Raw genomic sequence first — 25,691 nt, 5'->3', positions numbered from 1 at the left:
GAGCTTGTAATCCATGACCGATTGGCTCCATGATATTTTGTTTGGCACACTACACCATGGTAGGAGTGTGTGGCAGAGGAAGCCTATTCACCTCCTGGCAAGGAAGCAAAAGAGAGAAAAAGAGAATGTGAAAGAGATTGAGATCCCAGAATCCCCTTCAAAGGCATGCCCTCAAAGTCCTAAGACATCCCACAGAGCCCTGCTTCCTAAAGGTTTGTACTTTCTCCCAATAGCAGCATGTGCTGGGGACCAAGTCTTTAATACGTGGCTTTTGAGATAGATTTCAAATCCAAACTATAGTATACTCTCTCACATATACTCTTTCATTGCTGACACTGGTCAATATGACTCTCTCTTAAAGGAAATTATCAAAAATGTTTCCTTTAAAAAATAGTCACTAAAAAAAGGCTGAACTACATTCCATTACTTATATCCTGAGAAAGGATAAAATATATATATAATTAAAACTCAACAGTAACTACAGCTTTGATTCAGATCTTAGACATACAATGTCCAATGATAGCCATTAGTTCCTTGTGATTACAGAACACTTGGCATATGGCTAATTCAAATTGAGATATACAGAGTATAAAATACACAACATATTTCAAAGACTTAGTATGAGAAAAAGAATATAAAATATTTCATTAATGTTTTTATTAACTACATGGTAAAATTATAATAATTGGGATACATTGGGTTAAGTAAGTATATTATTGAAGTGAAATCCCCTTGTTTTTTTTTTAACTTTTAAAAATGTAACTACTAGAAAATGTTAATAACTTCTAAAAAAGCAATTTCCAGGTCCAGATGATTTCACCAGTGAATTCTATAAAACATTTAAGGAAAAACAATACTGATTCTCCAAAATGTCTTCCAAAAATGAGAAGAAGTAACACCTTCTAACACATTCTATGAGGCCAACATTATTGTAATATCAAAACCAGATAAGGACATTATAAGAAAGGTAAGTTACAAGACCAACATCTCTCATGAACATATACATAAATACCCTCAATAAAATGCTAACAAATTGAATCCAATAATGTATATAAAAGAATTAGATACCACAACCAAGAGGAATTTACCATAGGTGTACAAGATTGGTTGAACATTCAAAAATCAGTCGAAGAAGGAAAATCGTATGATCAGATCAATTGATGTAGAAAAGGCTTTTGATAAAATCCAATACTGATTTCAATCTAATCAGTATTAGATTTCAAGAGTTTTAAGATATGTGCTTTGCAAATATTGATTTCAATCAAATCACTATCCAATTACAAAAATATCTCAGCTAACTAGAAATAGAGGGAAACTTCTCAACTAGACAGTGAACACCTACAAGAAAATCTATAGATAATTTCATGCCTAGTGGTGAGAAAACTGAGTATTTTCTCCTAAAACTAGAAACAAGACAAGGCTATCCTCTTTCACCAGTCTTATTCTATACAGTTCTGACTAATGCGATAAAATGAGAAAAGGAAATAAAACATTTAAAAACTAAAAAGGAAGACATAAAACCCTCTGCCCACAGACAAGATTTGTAACATAGAAAATCTCAAATAATCAACAGAAATCTCCCTAATGAGTATAGATAGCACTGATAGTATAGACCTAATGAGCATAGCAAGGTTGTAATATAAAAGTCAATTGTTTTCATATATACCATCAATGAACAAATGGAATTTGAAATGTTAAAAATATGCAATTTAAAAGAGCACCCTAAATTTAAATATTTAAAAGATGGACACAATGGTGAATGCCTATCATCCAAGCTACATGGGAGGATGAGGTAGGAGGACCACAAGTTCAAGGACAGCCTGGGTAATTTAGAGAGACGTAGCCTCAAAATAAAACTGAAAGTGCTGGGGATATAGCTCAATGACTCAGTGCTTACCTAGCAGGTATTTTAGAGAAAGAATGAGATTCTAAATATAATAGTAAAGAATAATTAATGTTAAACTTTATTATAATTAAAATATTATGCTCTTCAAGTGACAAATAAAAGAATAAAAAGAAAAGCCATACACTTAGGGAAAGTATTTGCAAAGTACATATCTTAAAACTCTTGAATTTTAAAGTTGAATTAGAATTCTTAAAACTCAATAAGAAGCAGCAGCTCGATTTTAAAAAAGGCAAAAGATATGACTAGAAAACTCATCAAAGAGAATATACAGATGGCAAAAAAGTATATGAAAATATGCTAAACATCATTTATCATCAGGGAATTATAAAGTAGAACAATTAGATAACTCTACACATCTATTTGAAAGGCTAAAATAAAAAGGGGGTGGAAAACACCAAATGATGGCCAGATGCAGAGCAATAAGAACACACATTTGTTGCTGGAGAAAATGTAAAATATATTGCCTTTTTTGATAGTTTGTCAGTTTCTTATAAAACTAATCCTAGTACTCCCATGTGATCAGTAATTGTACTTCTGGTTCTGTACCTAACTGATTTGAAAGCTTATGTACATAAAAATATGCACATGAATGCTTACAGAATCTTTACTCATGTCACCAGAAACTAGAAGCAACCAAGATGTCTTTCAATAAGTAAATGAATAAACAAACTGTGATAAATTTATACAATATTATTCAGTGATAAAGTGAATTGAATTGTCAAGCTACAGAAAGATATGGATGAATCTTAAATGCAAATTGCTAAATAAAAGAAACCAGTCTAAAGATGCTACATATTGTATAATTACAATTATATGACATTCAGGAAAAGGCAAAAATATATAGAAAAGTAAATAGCAGTTGTTAGATGTTTGGGGTACTGGGGAGAGGATTGTATAAGTGAAGCACAGGGGAATTGTTTTAAACTGTAAAACTATTCTGTGTGATACTATAATGGTGAATAAAAGACATTAAGCAATTGTCAAGCCGCATAGAACTTTACAGTACACAGAGTGAACTTCAATGTATACAAAGTTTTTAAAAAATCACTTAGGAATGCAGAATATGACAAAACAATCTCACTACTACAAATGCATGAAGCAATCTCACCCAAGGGGCTAAAGGAATAAGGTAATGACCTAAGTAATTTTGGAAATGAGTGGAGTCTAAGACTAAAAGCAAAAAGAACTATACACAAGGTCTGTATTTTGTTGAAAATGTTTTTCCTTAGGGGAAATAATTCTAAATAATAATTCTAAAGCCACCATACATGTATACTGGAATTAAACAATTAAGTAAATGAATGGTGGATGGAAGAGCCAGGTTTCTCACTGTTGGAGTGGGAAGGTTACAGATAAGCAAGAAAAAGAGGCTAGAATGATCCATGTGGTGATGAATACGAGTATGAATTCATGTTTAGCTTAATATAGAGTGCATACAGTATAAATATTTATAGATATATGCATACAACTGGACTTGAATACACATATATCGTCTTGCTCTGTTAACTGAGAAAGCCTACAAACAATCAACACCCCAGTAGCAATGAATATATCTAGCAATCAGATCTTGATTGCTAATACCATTCTCCAATAAAAGGAACTAAGGCTCCTTAGAGAAATGGTAAATTTTAGGAATGGAGGAGGAAATAGAGAAGATGAGTCTGGAGCATCTGCCAAAAATGTAAGTAAGTGTTAACAAATTAGCCAATCGTGATGGTGAGTATATGTCAAAGAGACAGGAGATAACTGCAAGAGTGACTGATGCCCACAGCTGGAACAAATGAGCAACAAAATAAAATGTAGTATTTCGTTATAAGCCAATGTCAAAAATAAATATTCATAAGTCTACACTGTTATAAATAAATGATTGAAAAAATTGCAGAGAATAGACAAATGTCCTATATTGAAGAATTCCAAACAGTTGAAGTAGATACTTACCTCCTCGCTGCAAAAAAAAAAAAGAGAACTTAATTCTTTAACCATTTAGCATGGGTCAAACCCAGTAAAAAAGTACTGTATGGAGAGGGAGGAATAAAGGAGTAGCTTTACAGTGGAAAGACATAACAAACACTATCTCAGCCAGGTAATCAAGGTTAAGATCAACAATAATAAGTCATGTTGACAATATGGACCCTTGCTATGATGTGGTGATAAGGACACTATCTCCTTGGTTTTCCTCCCCAAATCCAATAAACCCAGTTTAATCATGAGAAAAACATCAGACAAATCTCTTGATGGACATTCCACAAAATACATAACCAGTACTCCTTAAATCTGTCAAGGTCATCAAAAACAAGGCAAGTCTGAGAACTGTCATAGCCAAGAGGAGATTGAGACATAATGACCAAATATAATGTGATGTCCTGGATGGATACTGGAATAGGAAAAGACATTAGGGAAAAGCTAAGAATAATTGGAAAAAGTTATGATTTAGTAAAAAGAATGTATCAATATTGGTTCATTAATTGTGACAAATGCAATAATAATAATGGAAGATATTAATAGGGGAAACTAGGTGTATGTGTGTATAGAAACTTTCTGTAGTACCTTCACAATAAGTCTATAAATCTAAAAGTATTCTAAAATTTGAAGTTTATTTTTTAAAAAAGTATATTGATCCTGTGGCTGGGGTTGTGGCTCAGTGGTAGAGCGCTCACCTAGCACATGTTGAGGCTCACCTCAGCACCATGTAAAAATAAATAAATAAAATAAAGGTATTGTGTCCAACTACAACTAAAAATATTTTTTTTAATTATGAATATATTAAAAAAGTATATTGATCCTGTCTATTCCCAAGGCAGCTATTTCTTGGAAGGAAAGAAGGAAGGAAGGAAAGATGAAAGGGAGGAAGGAAAGTAAGGATAAACTAGAGTAAGACTTCATTATCTTGAGTAAGTACTAATTGCTATAGTGCTAAGCATCTTAAATATACTTAGCTGTGGATTATGGATTAAAATTATGCAGCTTTATTTTTCTACCAAGTGTGATGTTACTAATAAGGTTCATAGACTTGCACTGTTCCTTAGTAAAAGGAACACAGAGCTCATTAACTAGTTGGATCTTTTGGAAGTAGCGCACAGAAGAGGTAAATTTGTGGAGAACAGTAGGGATATGGAGAGGCGTTTACAAATTTACAGCTCAACAAGATGCAAAAATATTCATTGTTAACTTCTGCTGGTAGTTCAGCACCTACAAAAAGAAAAGGAGTATTGACTTGATCTATGGAAGCCACCTGCCTGCTTCATAATTGTTCTGAAGGAAACAGTATGTATCCCATCAGTCCATCTTGGCATCTGTGCAGTGATACCTTGGGTGAGCTATGTTAAATAGGGTGTGAAAGTGGTCAAACCTACACATAGTTTTTAAAAAGCTACAAATGAGGAGTGAATGGGATGAAAGGGAATCTGAGTGAAAGAAGAAAGGCATGAAGATTTTATTTGAACAGGGTTTAAGTAAAAATGTGATTCAGATGAGACTAGGTCTTCAAAATTCATTTTAGCTCTGTGCCTCCCACAACCATGCCTCTTTACCACATCTAAACACCAATCACCAACATCACATATTTTCTAAACTTAGAAGAACTTTTTAACTTAGAACAAATTCTTTAATATAGAACAAAGCAATGAAATAATTGTGTAGTATGTGGCCCTAAAATTAGGCCTTTTCACTACCCTGTTGCTGGATGATTCTCTTGCCCTCTACAAATACAGCCAGGTCTTCCTTTAGAAGGTACACATTATAATTAAATCAGGGTTAATGGCAGAATAATAATAACAGACATGTATAGTACTTACTGTGTGACAGACTCTTCTGAGCATTTTTCATAGATACCTCATTGTAATCCTTTTTTAACTCGATGGGATATGAGTAGTTATATTATCTTCATGATACAGATGAAAAAACTGAGGCACAAAGGGCCATCTTTGAGATTTTTAGAGTTTGGCTCCACAGCTGTGCCTCAGATATTTAATAAGCCCCCAATAAGTCCTGAATTTTCCTTAAGGAAGGTAAGTTTGTTTGTTATAGGTGTTTACCTCATTCTTCACTACCCTTTTTCCTAAAACTGGAATTTCTGACCTGCAAAGCTTATGTATACTAGTCTCCTAAAACCCATTCCCTTTCCATGTAAGGATAAATGTGCGGTGTACAAACAGATGTAAGGACAGGTCCTTCTGGCATCAGTCACCCTTGTTTTTGTGCATGTATGTGGTTTTGTCACCTTATTTGACAACCAGCAATTAGTTCTCATCCACATTGACTGCCGGTAGATTTTTTATGAGAAAGCTTTTGTTAAAAAATTGAATAAAAAGGAAACAATTTTTTTCAGTTTTTAAATTTTTTTTAGATATACACGACAGTACAGGGTATTTTGACATATCATACATACCATGGAGATAACTTCCCATTCTTGTGGTTGAACATGATGTGGAGTTACAATGGTCATGTATTCATATATGAACAGAGGAAAGTTATGCCAATTCATTCTACTGTATTTCCTAGCCTATAGATTTTTGAAAGTGGTGGTAACGAAACAATAGAGGTAATATGTAAACCAAAGTATAGAGCTTGTCTAGTGGATCTTCATCCTCATTATGTTTTCTGGACAACTACACATAGATACTGTATGGGATATTCTTTACTCCTTTGACCCAGGCAGCTTTGTTGAGCCTGCATATATCTGTATATATGTGTAGTCTCTATCTCCTTCATGGCAAATTTCTGGATCTCTGAGTGCTTGAGAGGCATGTTTCTTGAAGCCCACTCCATGGAATTTTTGTTCAACTTAACATTTGCATTTGTTGATTCCATTCTAAAACAGAAACATATTACAAACATTTTGAAAAGGGAAAAAATCCACTACCCTAACACAAAAACTGCTTTAGCATTTTGATATACTTCTTTTTAGGCTTCAAATTAATCTAACATGTCATATTAAGTATTTCAACCACTGTAGAGGAGACATGAAAATGCTGGTTCCTACAGTCCTATTTACAATTATTTTTTTATTCTTCAAAGCAATTTTTCCTTTCAGTAGTAAATACTGCAAACATCATAAAGACTGATTCTCTAAAGTTTGCACAGCCTCTAATCAAAAGATTTTTTTCTATAAAGAACACATTACTTCAGTTCTACTGCTTAGAATACAATTTTTGCGTGTGTGGTACTCAGGATAGAACCCAGGGCCTCACATGTTAGGCAAACACTCTACCACTGAGCTACCCCTCCACCCCTTAGAATAAAATCTTGAAGAGAAGGAATTCCTATGTAATATTGACTTGCTGAGTATACAGGCAAGGAAATCAAATCAAAGGCTCATCTCTGCTTGCTTAGAAATGTTTAAGTAGACAGAGTGTGCAGTTTATGCAATTATTTGGAACTAAACTCTCAATCTGTGAGTGGGAGTATGAGGGAAGGAGGGAAGGCCTTATTCTTAATACATGTGTAGGAGGGAGGGAAGTGTCTTTATGACCATTATCTAAAAAGTCAACTAGCTGACAGCCTGGCAGCACATGTAAAACTCATTTTAAATCATTTTTATTCTAAAACATCATTTTATTTGAAATGTCTAAATTTCATATGCAGAAAAAAATGTGTGAACTTTTATATAATGTCCAGGAGAGAATTGAAATACAAATTGTAATCTTTTCTGTTTTCCTTTTCTTACTATTTTAGATTCCCTTGTGCTTCTTATCTTCAGGAACAAGCAGTAATATGCATTGGTACTTTAGGAAACATTTCATATTGCATACAAATATTTCCAAGATCAGCTTTAATTAAGGGATATGTAAATAGGAAGATGCATTTGATAGGATAGCAGGTTAGTTTAAGCAGGAGATCAGTCTGATGGAAAGAATCAAGAAAAAAAGTGCTTCCATCTGCACATGCCTACATCCTCCTTGTATACTAATCTGCTTATAGGTCAGTTCCTTTCCCTTAGGCACCATTGCTTTAGCCCTCTTGATGAACCTGTCAGTTTATTTCCTGGGTGGCGAGCACCACCGTGCTCAACATAATTATCTCAGGACTCCATATTTTTGGAACTGACTTCATCTAACACACTAGGTTTCTCTCTTCCTCTCTGGTCTTCCAGAAGGAGATAGTCATTTTTATGTACTTAACTTTGTTTCTTTCTGGCCTTAAGATGTTAATATTTGCCTATGCAGCAACTTGTGATTTGTGCTGCAATATCATTTAAATTGCCTTTCTTTATTGAGTATTCTTCTCCCTATTTAGTTTTATTTAGGCTCAACAATACATTTGAATAACACAGACCCAAATGAGGCAGAACTATAGACATTAAAAAGTAAGAATGTGGGCTGAGGCTGTAGCTCAGTGGCAGAGTGAGGCACCAGCATGCGTGAGGCACTGGGTTCAATCCTCAGCACCACATAAAAATAAATAAATAAAATAAAGGCATTCTGTCCTTCTACAACTACAAAAAAATTTTAAAATAAAATAAAATTGTGCTCAAAAGATTGATTAAAAAAAAGAATGTATGAGAAAGGAGGATCACTTCAGCCCAGGAGTTCAAGGCTAGCCTGGGCAACACAGCAAGACTTCATTTCTTAAAATTAAAATAATAATAATAATGTCACTAAAGAATTCCTTTTGTTCCATTTTATGTTTTAAACATAAGTAGATTATAACATGATATTTATTAACAAAATATGTTCTCATTAGCACAATGCACATTTAGAAACTTTACTGGTCTTGGGATGCATGAAGATGTACTTAACAATATTAGGTAAGGCCCATAATTCATATTGAAGCAAAATAAATCATAATGCATAGATGACTCAATACCAATTAATAATATGTAAAAGTGTTCTTTGTCCAAGTGGAGGGAGAGGAAAAATCATGCTAGCTTAAAATTCCTTTAATGGTGAGCAGTATTTTCATTCTACATAAGAGACAAAATATTTGAGAATGTTGTTTGCAATCAGCTAATTAATCAACAGTTGTAAATAATTTCATGATTTGAATAAGGAAAGGAGAAAAAAATGAAGAGCAAAAGAATATAGCTGCTGAATATTGGGAATCATTGAAAAGAACGCATGAAGGTCACTAAGAGGGAAGAAAGGGAGGAAAAACCTTGTTCAGATGTCACAATTATACCTATGTTGTCCTGATGATGCTGAATCACCCCAGTAACTACCCTTTAACTGAAATCATTACTATATGCTAAATACTGTGCTGTTTATATTTTCTACAATTTCACAACTATCCCCTGATTATAGATGAGACTATCAAGTTCAAAGATGTTAAATAACTTGTCCTGGGATTAACAAAAAAATATTAATAACTTGTCCAGGCTAGCCAGTTGCAAAATAAAATTAGAACTCAGGCCCAGCTCACCCAGTAGGGCTGCCTGTGTACACTTTCAGCAGCACACCTAAGCTGTGGAAGAGGGCAGATGTTGGTGATGTATGGTTGTGCATGCATGCATACTTTCTATGATTTATGAAGATGAATTTTTATTGGAAAATAACATTTATGTTATAAAAGTCAAGAGTGTTTGATAGTTAAAACTCAGATACTAGGGGAGGGAGGGGGGATGGTAGAGGATAGGAAAGGTAGCAGAATACAACAGTTACTAATAGGGCATTATGTAAAAATGTGGATGTGTAACCGATGTGATTCTGCAATCTGTATTTGGGGTAAAATTGGGAGTTCATAACCAACTTGAATCTAATGTATGAAATATGATATGTCAAGAGCTTTATAATGTTTTGAACAACCAATAAAAAAAAACTCAGATACTTACCAAAAAAAAAAGGTAAGGAACTATCAGACCCCTTAAAACCCTTTCTACTTAGAGCCAACCAATCTTGGCATCTTCATATCCATTCATAGAGACTGTAAGTATATGTATACCAAAGGGCATGGCCATTTTAAAGCTTTACTTATGGACTGCCAAACTTCCAAGAAAACTGTTGTTGTTTTTTTTTAAATATATTATAGTTGTCAATGGATCTTTTATTTTATTTATATGTGGTGCTGGGGATAGAACTCAGGGCTTCACACATTCCAGGCAAACGCTCTACCACTGAGCCTCTACTCCAGCCCCAGGAAAACTGTTTTATACTAGTATACTATATTAAAATAAAATGTCATTATCAGAGCATGTTAATTGGGATATCACTGAATCACAGTCAAGTTTCTGTAGTATCTCAGAAATTTCCATTTGAAGAAAGCTACAGTGTTGTCAGCATATAAAAGTAGTTGTGCTTAAATAACAACTAGTTAGATTTTTTAATGGAGTGGAACAACATTATATCAGCAACAATGGCACTGATTACATTTACCAAGACATTTTTTTTTAATTATGTGAGGAAAAATTCAAGATACCTTTGAATTACACAAAAAGGAAGTGGGCAGAGAAAGGGAAAGAACTGGGGATTGAACTGGAGTAAATCTTGTCATCTGCATATTTGAATATGTCACAGAGAACTGAACCCCACTATTATTTATAATACACTAATAAAAACATTAAAAAGAAATTATTGGAAAAGCAAGTCATTCTTGGATAGGAAGACTCAAATTACAAAAGATGTAAATTCTCTCCAAGTTAATTCATAAATTCAAAATGATAGCAATGTAAATTGAAGCAGATTTTATTTACTTACTTATTTTGAGTGATGTGGGTAGGAATAAGACAAAGTCACTCCAAAGCTCATATGGAAAAATGAACAAACCGAAATAATGGAGACAATGTAATAAAGGGGGTATAGTAGGGAAGACCATCTGTGCCAATCAAAAAACCATTTTTTAGGTCTTCAACAATTAAAACAGATATTAGTTCACAAATATTAAGAAAAATGAACAAAATAGAGAAAATACTGAAGTAGCCTACACTACATGCAACATATTACTATATTATATAGGTAGCCTCTTAGAGCAGTGCTGAAATACAGATATTCAACAAATTGTTATGGGGAACTGTGTTCAGAATCCCAAAGTAAGAAAAGTTTTTTTTTTTTTTTTTTAATGATTGGTTTAATCAACAAAGATGCAACTAGCAATGAAATTGATGCTATAACTGGTCAAAAATAATAAATAAATTTACTTGAAATTTTAAAAAATGTTTTGAAAAAACTTGGTAATCATGTGGAAAATAGTAACCTTTGATTTATTACCTGGTGCTTTTCAGCAGCATAAATTCCAAACAGATGAAATATGTAAATGAAATCTTGGAAGTGCTAAAACAAAATATGGAGAAATTATTTGATAGCCTCAGAGTAAGAAAGGCCTTTTAAATTTCAAATTACAGAAATTATACTGTTAAAAATTGATATACTTTACTACCTAACAGGTAAAAGTTTCTACTTGAAAAAATAAACATAAATTCCAAAGACATGAAACACTAAGAAAAATGCAATTTATATTACCATCAAAAGTGATTCCTCCTGCTAATTATCCATGTAAATCCTTGAAACAACTCTTCTCCACTAAGGATTAGGTATATAAAACAAATACAGGAATAGAAAAGAAAACTTTCTGGTCATTTTAAAAGGCAAAATAACATATGATTAGACAATTATTTGGCAGAAACTCAGAATTTCATCGAAATAAAGAAAGCATATAACCAAACCAACAACTTTGAAGACCACTTAATGGGAAAATAAAATAACCTCACTCTTTCTATAAACATTAAATATTTCAATTCGAAATAACCCTGTTCCCACTGTGGTCGTGGCTTTCCTTTATCCTGGCTCTTTCACCTAGAATTATGGTGAGCATGAAAGGCCCTCTGAGCATGCCCAGAATCTGGTTAAAATTCTAGGCTGCAATTTATTTTTGTGGACAAAGCCTGAAGCTGACCATCCATCCATCCTCAAGTGAGGATGGCCCCCTTTTGTACCTCAAGTTGTCTTGCAAGTGTGGGAATTACCTGTGCAGGCACGGAGCTAGGTTCAGGCTGTTCAGAGGATAGTAATAGCCACAGCCTTCCCAGGGGACCCCATCATCTTCACGCTGCTGAAACCTAGTTCAATTTCCCCAAATCCTTTGAAAAATGATCATGAAGCAGGAATGTTTAACTGGTCCCAAGTGGTAAAGGACCACAGGTTTCTGGCTGTGCTCTGAAAAACCTTACCACAGTTAAGATTGTAAGTCAGTCCAGCTGCCAACTGAGGAAAATTCCATTAAATTGTGTTCACCAGAATACATACATATTATTTGACTTATCATTTGCTTTGCTTTTCAATACATTTAAATTCATTTAACAGAGGATGTATGGCTGTTGTCTAAATACCCTTTGATTAAATTTATACTTAAATTGAGATGAATTCAACAAAATTAAAAGTTTTATATTTTGGATATATTCTGTATATCAAAGCAGCCTTTATTTGATGAAGAGAGAGGAGAAAAAAAAGAAAGATAGAAAAAAGAAATGAGAAAGGAAAAAGAGAAGACAAATGAAATATATATAACCAGGTAACTCATTTGGCACAAAATGGAGATTTTTCTAATAAACTACCATGGTAAGTTTCTTCTGCCTGTGACAAAATTTAATGATCAAACTGTTGGTTTGGAAATTAAATGCAAGTGTGATTTTTTTTCTGCTTATCTGAAATGGGTGTTCTCATCTGAAATGGGTGTTCAAAACACTACTTCTTGGTCCTATGAACTATAGCTAGAAGTGACTGCTGGGACACAGTGACAGGAATGTTGACCACCTGGGCATCTGAGAACATAAATTTTCTATCCAAATACTTGTCTAAGAATTAATCTATGTTTACCCAATGATGATTTTTAATGGGTGTATTTAAAAGGATGTGAATGATGGGGACAAAAGAGAGCAAAATAGAGCCTTGGCAATTTGGGTCTCCTGGGACTGCTCTCTATCCCTCCCTTGGTGCCCAAAGTCCTCTTTTTTAAATTTTTTTTAGTTATAGGTGGACACAATATCTTTGTTTTATTTTTTTTATGTGGTGCTGAGGATTGAACCCAGTGCCTCACACATGCAAGGCAAGCACTCTCCCTCTGAGCCACAACCCCAGCCCCCCAAAGTCCTCTTGACACCCTCATCACTTTCAATTTCTTATGGCTCAATACATGATTAAATAGTTCAGGAATGTAAAGATGCAAATAAGGACAAAAGAGACCATTACCTCCTTGGGAAGCTGCATTTCACCTAGGATAACAACCTATAACTAGACAAATAAAACTAGGTCAGTCCTTTATAAGTAGCCTCAAACCCCAACTTATAGCTGAGCACTCATCACATATACTCAAAAATTAATTTATTCACACATTTATTCTTAAACTAGTGAATCCATTCATTCATTTGCTAAGTACATAGAAAGCATCAATTATGTTTCAGGTTTGGTATTATGTTCAGAGTTTCAAATGTAAACCAGTAGGAAAAATCTTCTTAGAGATGACATGCTATGAAATAATGCCTGAAAACTCCCCAAATTTGAAAAAAGACACTAAAAACATTGAGTGAAATCAGAAGTGTGTTAACCCCAAAGAAATCCATGCCATTAAACATTATGTGTTAACTAGTTTTTCATCTCTGTGACCAAAATACCAATTGAGAACAACGTAGAGGAGGCAACATTTAATTTGGCTCATAGTTTCAGAGGATCAGTCCATGGTCGACTGGCTCCATTGTTCTGGGTCTGACATGAGGCAGCACATCATATTAGAAGGGTATGGCAAGGGGAAAGCTGCTCACCTCATCAGAGCAAGGAAGCAGATGGGAGACACCAGGCACATACCCCCAGTGACCTACTTCCTCCAGCCATGCTCCACATACCTACAGTTACCACCCAGTTAGTTCTTTCAAATTACTAATCCATCAAATGAATTAATTTACTGATTAGTTTGCAGTTCTTGAAATCTGTTTCATCTCTGAACATTCTTATATTAACGCAGGAACTTTTAGGGGACACCTCATATACAAACCATACCACATTATAATGAAACTTATGAAAACTAAAGACAAGAGGGAAAAGCAGGTACATTTCCTGTACAGGAATACCAATTTGACATCTGAAGCCATAGAGGCCAGAAAGAACTGCTGAAAGAAAGAATTGTCAACTGTGAATTTGATATCCAGCAAAATAATCATTCAGGAATGAAGAGAAAATAAAACTATCTCAGATAAAGGAAAACTAAAAGAATTTCTTGCTAGAAGAAGGCCAACTCTAAAAAAAACTGGGTAAAGGAAATTCTTCAAACCAAAAAGAAGCAATAAAAGAAGTAATAGTAAAACATTAGGATCAACAGAAGAGAAGGAATATAGGTAATAAAATAGACTATGCTTTACCTCATGAGTTTTATAAATCATGTTTGATGATTGAAAGGAAAATTATAGCTTATATTATGCTCAAGGCAATAATATTTAAAAGTGGTTAAGGTAAAAGGACCTTAATTGAAGTGAGGCTTCCACATTTCACTAAAAGTGGCAAAATGTGGATACAAGTAGACTGCTATAAGTTACAAATCACTTTGCAAAATATGTAGAGACATATACCTAAATATAATATAAATAAATCAAGTTGGATTCTAAAAATTGTTCAACATACAAAGAAACAAGCAGAGGAATGAGGCCCACTAGAAACAAATTCAAAACAAAAAATAGAATAGCAAGCTTAATCAAGCATTAATATAAAAATAATTACCTTAAAGACAAATTATGAAAATATAACAAAGAGGAGGAATGGGCAAAGGAGAATAAAAAGTAACAGTGCAGCTATATTCTACTTTCAAGAAATTCATTTCAAAATTTACATATATAGACTGAAAGTAAAAGGATGCAAAAGATAGGTCATGTAGGCATTAATGCAAAACAGCTGAAGTGGCTATATTAGTATCTGACAAAGTTACTTCAGATCAAGTAAGATTACTACAGACCAAGTAACAGTACTTAATAATAAGAAGATCAATCTACCAAGAAGATATAAACCTAGATGTGTATGCACAAAACAACAGAACTTCATAATACATGAAGCAAAATGTGACAGAAAGGAGAAATAGTCAAGTGGAGAATTATTGTTGGAGATTTCAACAGTCCTATCTTATGTAATAACCGCACAGAAAATCAGGAATTCAACAACACCATTGGCAAAGAGTAAAGTTGACATTTATAGAACACTCTTTCCAGCAATAGCAGAATAGTCATTCTTTTTAAGTACCCATGGTATATACAGATGTTCTTCAACTCATGAAGTGCTTATATCTCAATTAAACAATTATAAGTTGAAAGTATTATAAGTCAAAAATGCAATGCATACTTTAAATTAATTAATATAGCATACTGTAAAATATTAGTCATTTCCCTTTGTGATCAGATGGCTGAATAGGAGCTGCAGCTCACTGCCACCACTCAGAATTGCAAGACAGGACCAGGGTATATTGCTAGCCTAGGAAAAGAACAAAATTCAAAATTTCTGCTGAATGTGTATCACATTTGTGACACTAAAAAGTAAAAAAAAAAATGTAAGTAAACCTATCAAGAGTTGTTACACCAAAATAAGACTATATCCTGGGCAATAAAACAAATATCAACAAATCTAAAAGAAGTCAAATCATATAGAATGCTTTTTATAACCATGATGGAATTAATCTAGAAATAAAAGAAAGACCAGAGGAAAATTTCCAAATACTTGGATATTAAATAATATACTTCTAAGTAACCCATGGGCCAAGGAGGAAATCTCAAGGGAAATTGGAAAATGTGTTGAACTATAAAAAAATATGTATCAAAATTTGTAAGACACAGCTAAGGCAATATACAGAAGGAAATTTATAGCATTACTAAACACTTACATTAGAAAAGAAGGAAAGTATCAGATCAATAATCTAAGTTTCCATCTCAAGAATTACAAAAAGATGGGGCTGGAGTTGTGGCTCAGTAGTAGAGTGTACTTGCCTAGCATGTGTGAAGCACTGGGTTTGATCCTCAGTACCACATAAAAATAAATAAATAAAAGGTATTGTGTCTATCTACAACTATTTTTTAAAAAAAAATATACAAAAAGAATGGGAAAATAATCTCAAACAAGCAGAAGGAAGGAAAGAATAAAAAATAGAAATCAAGGAAATTGAAAACAATAATAATAAAGAAAATCAACAAAACAGGGTCAAAGTCTTTGGAAAGATCACTAAAGTTGACAAACATCTAGCAAGACTCACAAAGGAAAAAAGAGAAGATGGTGTTAAGGTTTGGATGTGAGGTGTCCCCCCAAAGCTCACGTTAGACAATGCAAGAAGGCTTGGAGGAAAAATGATTGGGTGATTATATATATATATATATATATATATATATATATATATATATATATATCTCCTTAACCTAATCAGTGAATTGATCCCTGATGGGATTAACTGAGTGGTGACCAGAGGAGGCATGTGGGGTGTGGCTGGAGAAGAAAGTGGTTCATTGGATGGGCGTGTCTTTGGGATATATATTTTGTATCTGGAGAGTGGAGTCTCTCTCTCTGCTTCTGATCATGGTGTGAGCTGGTTCCCTCTGCCACACTCTTCTGCCATGATGCTCAGCCTTACATCAATCCCTGATGAATGGAGCTGGCCTTCTATTAACTAAGACCTCTGAAACTTTGAGCCCCTAAATAAATCTTTCTTCATCTACAGTTGTTCTAATCTGGTCTTTCAGTCACAGCAGCAAAAAAGCTGACTAAAACAGATACTGATTACCAATATCAGGAATGAAATAAGGAATAGTAATTGTAGATCCTGAAAAAAAAATTTTTAAAAAATACTATGAACAACTTTACAGGCACAATTTTGACAACTTAGATAAAATAGACTAATTCCTCCCCAAAAGCCACATAAAATATTACAACTAACCTAATATGAAATAGATAATTCAATAGCCCTATAACTATTTAGAAAATTGGGTCTGTAATCTTAAAATTCCCCAAAAAGAAATCTTCAGGCATAGATGCATTCACTGGAGAAGTCTATAAAACATTTAAAGAAAAATTAATATCTATCCTACATAACCTTTCTAGAAATAAGAAGGGATATTTTTCAATACTTTCCTTTCTTCATTCATTCTTTCCTCCTCCTCCTCCTCCTTCTTCTTCCTCCCCTGCTCTCTCTCTCTTTCTTTATATTTTTTAGCATAGGGGATTGAACCCAGGAGCATCCTACTTCTGAGCTATAGCCCTAGCCTTTTTGTAAAAAAAAAATATTTTGAGACAGGGTCTCACTGAGTTGTCCAGGCTGCCCTCAAACTTGTGATCCTCCTGCCTCAGTCTTCTGAGTCAATAGGATTACAGGCAGACAACATTGATTGGTTTTATGAAGCTATGTATTACCATTATACTAAAACCAGACAAAGACTACCAAAGTACAATTACAGATCAATAACTCTCATGAACAGAGACACACAAACATCAACACAATCTTAGCAAACAGAATTCAGCAATATATTAAAAAGTATAATATGATCAACTGTGGTTTATTTCAAGTATGCAAGGCTGGTTCAATATTTAAATACCAAGATAATCAATGTAATCAATGTAATAAAGAAGAAAAAGCACATTATCAAATGATGCAAAGAAAGCATTTGAAAAAAAAATTACAACACACTCATGATGAAAGACTCTCAGAAAAACAGGAATAAAGGGGAACTTCCTACACTTGTTAAAAAAGCATCTACAAAAAAATCCTACAGCTAATATTATGCTTAATGGTAAAAAGACTAAATGCATTCCCCCTAAGATAAAGAACAATGCAAAGATGTCTCATACCATTCTTATTCATTATAGTGCTGTCAAAAATGCAAGAGAAGTAAAAAAAATCCTTATAAAGAAAGAAAGAAGACCACCACTATTTGCAGCATTCATTATTATCTACATAGAACAAGGAATCTACAAAACAAACAAAAAGACAAGAAAAAACTCCTAGAAGTAATAAGTGAGTTCAGCAAGGCTGTAGGATACAAGGTAAACATACAAAAAACCAATTGTACTTATATGTACTAACAACGAGCACTGAAATTAAAAATAACATTAATCATTATGCAAAAGAAAATTAAATTACTGGGCTGGGGTTGTGGCTCAGCAGTAGAGCGCTTGCCTAGCACGTGCGAGGCCCTGGGTTCAATCCTCAGCACCACATAAAAATAAATAAAGATATTGAGTCCAAAAACAACTAAAAATAAATATAAAAAAAGGAAAATTAAATTACTAAATGTGACTTTAAGACTTACATGCTAAAAAATGTAAAATGCTGATGAAAGAAATCAAAGAAGACCTAAGTAAATGGAGAAACATGTTCTATTTATGGATGGGAAGACTTAGTATAGTAAATATCTCAGTAAATATCCTCAAACTGATATATGGGTTTAACATAATTCTTATCAAAGTCACAGGAAGATTTTTTTTCTAGATACAGGCAAGATTATTCTAGAATTTATACAAAAGTGTAAAGGAACTGGAATGACAAGAACAATTTTGAAAGAAAGAAGAATTAAGTGGGAAAAAAAGCAATCTACCTGATTTCAAGACATAATAGCTACAGTTATCAAAACTGTGAAAGGATAGATGCATATAACACAGTAGTAAATACAGGAATAGAGCCACACAAATATACCCAACTGACTTTTTTTGGGGGGAGGGGGTACTAGGGATTAAAATCAGGGGTGCTCAAGGACTAAGCCACATCCTCAGCCCTTTTTTTAGAGAGAGAGAGAATTTTTTAATATTTATTTTTCAGTTTTCAGCAGACACAACATCTTTATTTTATTTTATGTGGTGCTGAGGATTGAACCCAGCGCCCCACGAATGCCAGGCGAGCACGTTACCGCTTGAGCCACATCCCCAGCCCCAGCCTCAGCCCTTTTTAATTTTTTTTTTAATTTTAAGACAGGGTCTCACTAAGTTTCTTAGAGCCTTACTAAGTTGCTGAGGCTGGCCTTGAATTTGTAATCTCCTGCCTTCAGCTTCTCGAGTTGCTGGGATTACAGATGTGTACCATTGCCCCCAGCTTCAACTGACTTTTGATGTAGAAGCAAAAGTAATTCAATGGAGAAATTATAGCCTTTTCAAAAATGGTTCTAGAGCAATTAAAAGTCCAGAGGTAAGTAAACCCTGATGTAATTCCCATGCCTTATATAAAAATTAACTTCAAATGAAATATGAATTTAAATATACAATTATAAAAGTCTTAGAACAAAACAGGAGAAAAACTTTGGGATCTGGGGCAAAGCAAAGAGTTCTATATTTGATAGCAAAAGAATGATCCACAAAAGTAAAAATTAATTAATTGGACTTCATCAACATTAAAAAGTTTTGCTTCATAAAATACCCTTTAATAGTATGAAAAGACAAACTATAAACTAGGGGAAAAAGACTTGTATTTCAAATATATAAGGAACTCTTAAAACAACGGTAAAAAAGAACAACCCAACAATTCAATTAAGAACCAGGTGAGCCAGGCGTGGTGGCACATGCCTGTAATCCTAGCGGCTGGGGAGGCTGAAATAGGAGGATCACAAGTTCAAAGCCAGCCTCAGCAACAGTGGTGAGGCACTAAGCAACTTAGTGAGACCCTGTCTCTAAATAAAATACAAAGTAGGTCTGGGGATGTGGCTCAGTGGTTGAGTGTCTCTGAGTTCAATCCCTGGTACCAAAAAAAAAAAAAAAAAAAAGAATCCAGTAAAATATAGGAACAGGCATTTCACCAAAGAAGATACCTATATATCTTATAAACAAAAGAGGACATTCAACCTCATTATTCATTGGGAAAATACAAATCAAAATCATAATGAGATATCCATACGTGGCTATCAAAATGGCAAAAATAAAAATTAGTGAAAACACAAAATACTGAGAAGGATATGAAAAAATTCGGTCACTCATATATTATTGGTGGGAATGTAAAATGATATAGTTCTTCTGAAAATAGCTTGATAATTACTTAAAGAAACTAGATAAGCAATTACCAATTACCTAGCAATTGTACTTTTGGACATTTGTACAAGATAAATGACAACTTATAGTCACACAAAAACCTGAACACAAATGTTCACAGTGACTTTATTCATAACAACTAAAACCTGGAATCAGCCCATATGTCCTCAACAAGTAAACAGTTAAACAAATGTGGTATTTACTGTGGGCTACTACTCAGTAATAAAAAGGAAAAACTATTGATATATTAAAACTATATTAATGAGTCTCTAGGAATTTATACTGAGTGAAAAAAATCAATCCCCAAAGGTTACACATTATACGATTTTATTTATATTATATATATATATATATATATATATATACACACATATATATATATATGTGTGTGTGTGTGTGTGTGTGTTTTAAAATGACAACATTTTAGAATTGAAGGACAGATAAGTGATGCCGGAGGTTAGAAACACTGAGGGAGAGGAGGACAGTGAGAGTGGTTACACAAGGGTAGCATGAAAGATCCCCATAGTGTTGGAACTATTTAGTATCTTGACTATGGTGGTGGATACAGAAAACCACAAAGGCAATATAACTGTGTGGGATATAATACATATAAATACACACACAAACACACACACACACACACAGGTAAAACTGGGGAAATCAGAAAAAAAATCACTGCATTGTATCACTGTCAAAATAATAGTTATTATATTATACTACTGTTTTGAAAAATATTAATGGGTATAGTGCACAAAGGATCTCTGTACTTTTTCTTACAACAGCATGTGAATCTATAAGTATCTCAATAAAAATTTCAATTAAAAGGTAATATCAGTAGGATCTCAATTTTATTTTTAAAATACATAGAAATATTCTGGATTATTCAATGATCTGCTAACCACTATTATTTTAATATTTTGGAATTATGGGTGATATTTATTTTTATATGATTCTGAGTTTTCAAAAAATATTCATGATGAACTTCCAAAGATGGTACTGTCAGAAAAATAAACTATTCAGTCTGAGCTTCAATGTAACAACACTATGTTTTGAGGAATGTACAAAGAGAAAGATTGAGTCTAGGTAGCCAAATTGATTCTAGTAATATTTTCATTTCTCTAAAGATGGAATATATATATATATATATATATATATATATATATATATATATATATATATATATTATTTTCAATGTCTCTTCTGCCACCCCATATATCTGTGTTCATAGCATCTAGATTTCTAAAGACTGTACTGATTAGAAGGCACAATTTACTAGGTTATAAGTTTAAGTGGTTTAGCTTTTAAAACAAGATTACTTATGGACCTACATTTATGAAGTTGATCCTTTTGAAATACAGAAGAAACACTAAGGAGATAAAGCCTATGGGTGCTAATTAAGGAAGAGGAGGAGTGGTAGAAGGAAATCTAAAGTGTGACCAGAAGTCCAGGTGAAAGGCAGTGAGAGCCTGATGCATGTAAAACAGTGGCTGTAAGAGGAGTACAAGAGGGAACAGCCACCAAACATATTAAAGAACAGGAATTTCACTGGATCACTTGGGAGATTTAATGCAGAAAGTTTATTGAATAGTGAGAAAGGGGCAGAGAGCCAAACAGAGGACAGGAAAGAACTCTAGAGAACAGCAACACTAAGAAGCTCCTGCCATGCCCCAGCTGGAGAGAGAAGGGCTTCAGCCATGTTACTGAAGCCATAATTGCTCACAGGAAGCTGGAAATATAATAGCCTGTCTGGCAATAGCTGAGGCCACAGATGTAGCCACAGCTGGAAAATCTGCCCACATCAGAGAGAAAGGGTGAAAGCACCCTAGCTTATTTATTCTTCCAACTCTCCAATCCCCTATCAATGCCAAGTCTAGTTGGAGGCCAGATGACTTGAGAGGTTGGGGAATGAAGCCATAGGAGTCAGCCCTTAGGGTACACAGCAGAGCTTGAGAAGAGTGTGAAACAGATCTGAGGGCAAACAGCTCAGGAAAGAGTCAATCTTTTTAGCTACTCAGCATCCATTCTCACCTCATAGCCTTATTAAACAAATTCATGCTTCTTTCAAACATGAGACAACTACCCATGATAAAACTCAGCATCTCTTCAATTTTCTATCCCAAGTGCAACATCTCCAAGCATTACAGAATTCGTCCTAGAAATATCAGATGTGGCTCCTTATAGTCTGGTGATCAACAAACAACTAGTCATTATTACCAATACTTCTCATACAAAACAGCAAGAAGGAGACTGTTGGTTAATATATGGAAAATAAATTATGCTAGGTGCTACAGTTCTTGTTATGCAACTGGTCATGTGGCCATAGTTGATATTTATCACTTTTTTCTTCTACCACATATTTTATGTTATTCTTGCTCTTTCAGCTAGAATATTAGTTTCAGTTCTTTGCCAGTGTGGTGATCCAATTTTTCATTCCTGCAACGTCTGAATCTTTGGTGGTCTATACTTATCAGGTTGCTACAGACTTTCATTGACTTTTACTATCAGAAGTGGAAGTACTAAAAATGCCCCCATGAATCCTCCTGTTTTTGTTATGTAGCAGCAAACCAGTTTTCCATTATTAATCATGATCAGTCACACCTTAGCCAATATAGTCACTCTCCTTTGCTTGTTGACTCAGTGTTCTGAGAAGCTCCAAATGCCAATTGATGGTCTCAAATTCCATTAATGAGACTGGGTGAAAGCATTTCTTCTTGAGAACAAAGACCAGAGTTGAAGGTTGTGGACAGGAAGCAAAAATTCTGTGACTGTATTATTACATATAAGAGTGAGAAAAGCCATCCCTACTTCTGCCTTTTAATTCCTGGACCCATGTATGTATACCATATAAGGGGGAAACACACCACATTTCAGGCACTGGTTCAAAGCATATGCCATGTCTTGAGAGATAACATTCTAACCCCACAGAATTTGATCTCCCATTTGGTACTATAAATATATCTTAATTAAGCTATTCCACCATTTTATCAGGCCAGCAGCTCCTGAGTTATGGGGTGCATGCCAAGCAGCCAATTTTAGTGACATGATTTATTACTGTACTTTCCTTGTAATGAAACATGTCCCTTGAACAGAAGCATTGTTATATGTGATAACATAATAGTGACTTAGGCTTTACATAAGCCTTTAGATGATAGTGACGAGAAGGTGTTTTAGTCAGCTTTTTCATCACTATGACTAAAAGACCCAACCAGCACAATTGTGGAAGAGGAAAAATTTATTTGGGGGCTCACATTTCCAGAGGCCTCAATCCAAAGACAACCAGCTCCATTCCTTGGAGCTCAAGGTGAGGCTGAACATCATGGCAGAAGAGTGTGGCAGAGGGAAGAAGCTCACATGATGATCAGGAAGGAGAGGGAGGGAGGGAGAGGGAGAGGGAGAGAGGGAGGGAGAGAGAGAGAAAGAGAGAGAGAGAGAGAGAGAGAGAGACTCTCCACTTGCTGAATACAAATATACACCCCAAAGCCACTCCCCCACAGCCCCACCTCCTCCAGCCACACCCCACCTGCTTTCAGGCACCACTCAATTAATTCCATCAGATGATCGGTTCACTGATTGGGTTAAGGCTCTCATAACCCAATCATTTCTTCTCTGTACCTTCTTGCACTGTCTCACACATGAGCTTTTGGGGGGACATTTCACATCCAAACCATAAGAGAAGGCAAAGCTATACTCATAATAGTAAGAACAGAGTGGACCCCTCCATGGTAGGAAAAGGTTAAATGTAGTCAACTTACTAACAAGTGGCTTACTGGTTCCCCCAGAGAATGGTGGCAAATTAAGAACTCGGTATCGGCCTCTAATTGGGTGGACAAAGCTCTCAGCAGCAGCAGTGGCAGATCATCATTGGTAAGGAAAAGACCATATTCTGAAGTTTTGCTAGTCTCTAAACAAAGGGCTTCCAAATTGATAAATCCAGCCAGAAGCTGGCTGATTAAAAAACTTGGGAGATGCAGGTTTCAGAGGATCAATCCCCTTGAGTTAGAGCAGAGAAATGGCAAGGAGCAGTTCTGAGGGAGAACAGGCTCAGCTTATTAAATGGAGATTAATGGAGGAAAAAGTTCTTTCCCAGTGTTCTGACTAAGGTAACTGGGTGGATAGTAATTAACTGAGATGAGGATACAGGAGTTTGAGAACATGTTGAGTTTAAGGAGCCTGTGCAATGTTACAGTAAAACTGCCCAGGGTACTGCAGTCTGAAATTCAGGAGAGAAGTCTATGATGTAGAACCAGGAATCAGCAGAATATAAAGAGTCACTGAAGTCATGGGAATGGGCACAGTCACTCAGGCTCAATGTAGGATAAAAAAAGAGAACCAAAGATCAGGCATCACCAACATTCAAGAGACTGACCATGGGAGAGAAGGCTGTGGAGGAATATGTCAAAATGTTATCTCAGAAACCAAGGGAGGAATTACTGTCAAAAAAGAGAGAATAGTGGGCTGGGGCTGTAGCTCAGTGGTAGAGTATTTTGTCTGGCATGGACAAAATGGGGATGGAACCCATCCCCAGCACTGCAAAAAAGAAGGGAAGTAAGGAAAGTTGAAGGAAGGGAGGGAGGAAGGATAGATCAAAAGGTCAAATTCAACTGGGAGGTCAAGAAAGATAACTTAAAGAAGAACTACTGGGGAATTATATTAGCCAAATTTTATTGTTATATTGTGTGTATGTGGAATATCCCACCATTATGTGTAACTATAATGCACCAATAAAAATATGGGAAAAAAGAAAGATAACCTGAGAAGATGGAAAAGAACTGAATGACAAAAGGCTGATGAAAATTGTTGCATGGCTAAAGGTAGAAATGGATGCTCCCTTAAGGAAGTCCTGCCAAACACCAAATATGTGAGTAAGGCTGTCCTAGATTATCCAGCATCAAGCTAACCTACCAGCAGAGATTAGCAGAGCCTAACCAGACCAGAACCACCCCACCAATTCACAGAATCAAGAATGAAATAATTGGTTGTTTTAAGCTACTATGTTTTGGGATTTTTCTACACTGCAAAAGCTAACAGATGCACATATTTCTCCATTATGCTGACAACTGACTCCAATAAAGTAACTCATACTTCATGTCTCATAGTTTCTTGAATCAGGAGGCAAGGAAATATATTTTTCTTGTCTTAATTTTTGTTCTATTATTTTCATTTAGGTATCTAAGCTTCAAAAGACAATTTATAGAATAATTTTTTGGACATGCAAGTCTATGTATAGCTCTTTGCAGGCCATCTGCTTTGAAAGGAACCAATGGTAGACTCCTTTATTTTTACCATCAATCTCCCCTTCTCCTGCCCACGTCTCAAAGCATTCAGCAAAGCTCTGTACATGCGGATCAAGGTGGTACTAAAGGGGAAAGGAGGGGGAAGGCAGCTCCACTCTAAGTTAGGACATGGTAGTGATATTTTTTTCTTAGTTTGATTCCAGTCTGGGGCTCTCTAAAGAAACACTTCAGAAGTATCTCCTCTAGTGATACACTGAGGAAAATGAAGCAGAATGAATAGATTCCTGATCTGGAATATGGTTGATTAACAGGCTGGAAACTCCTACTCCTGTCAAAGCCTCTAGGGATTTATTATTCTTAGCTATTCAATTCTATTGAATATTTAATTTGATATAAACTATTAACAAAAATGAACTTACAGGAAATGTCCACAATTGGCTGATTAGATTGATGAAGCCACACAAACTTTCAACATCCAGTAATTCAATTTTGTGATCAAGTTTGATATTTAGTTTAATGAGATTATACCAAGCACAAATTTAGGCTCTGCTGCACAGCAAAACATTGAACTGGATGATATTGAGAGTTACCATTACATGCTTACACTCTCTCCCAGAAAGGAGACTCTGGCAGAGCATTATCGTCTCTTTTTAGATTTAG

Source organism: Marmota flaviventris, chromosome X (assembly GCF_047511675.1).
Source record: "Marmota flaviventris isolate mMarFla1 chromosome X, mMarFla1.hap1, whole genome shotgun sequence".
Lineage (NCBI taxonomy): Eukaryota > Metazoa > Chordata > Mammalia > Rodentia > Sciuridae > Marmota > Marmota flaviventris.
This window is presented reverse-complemented; position numbering follows the sequence as displayed.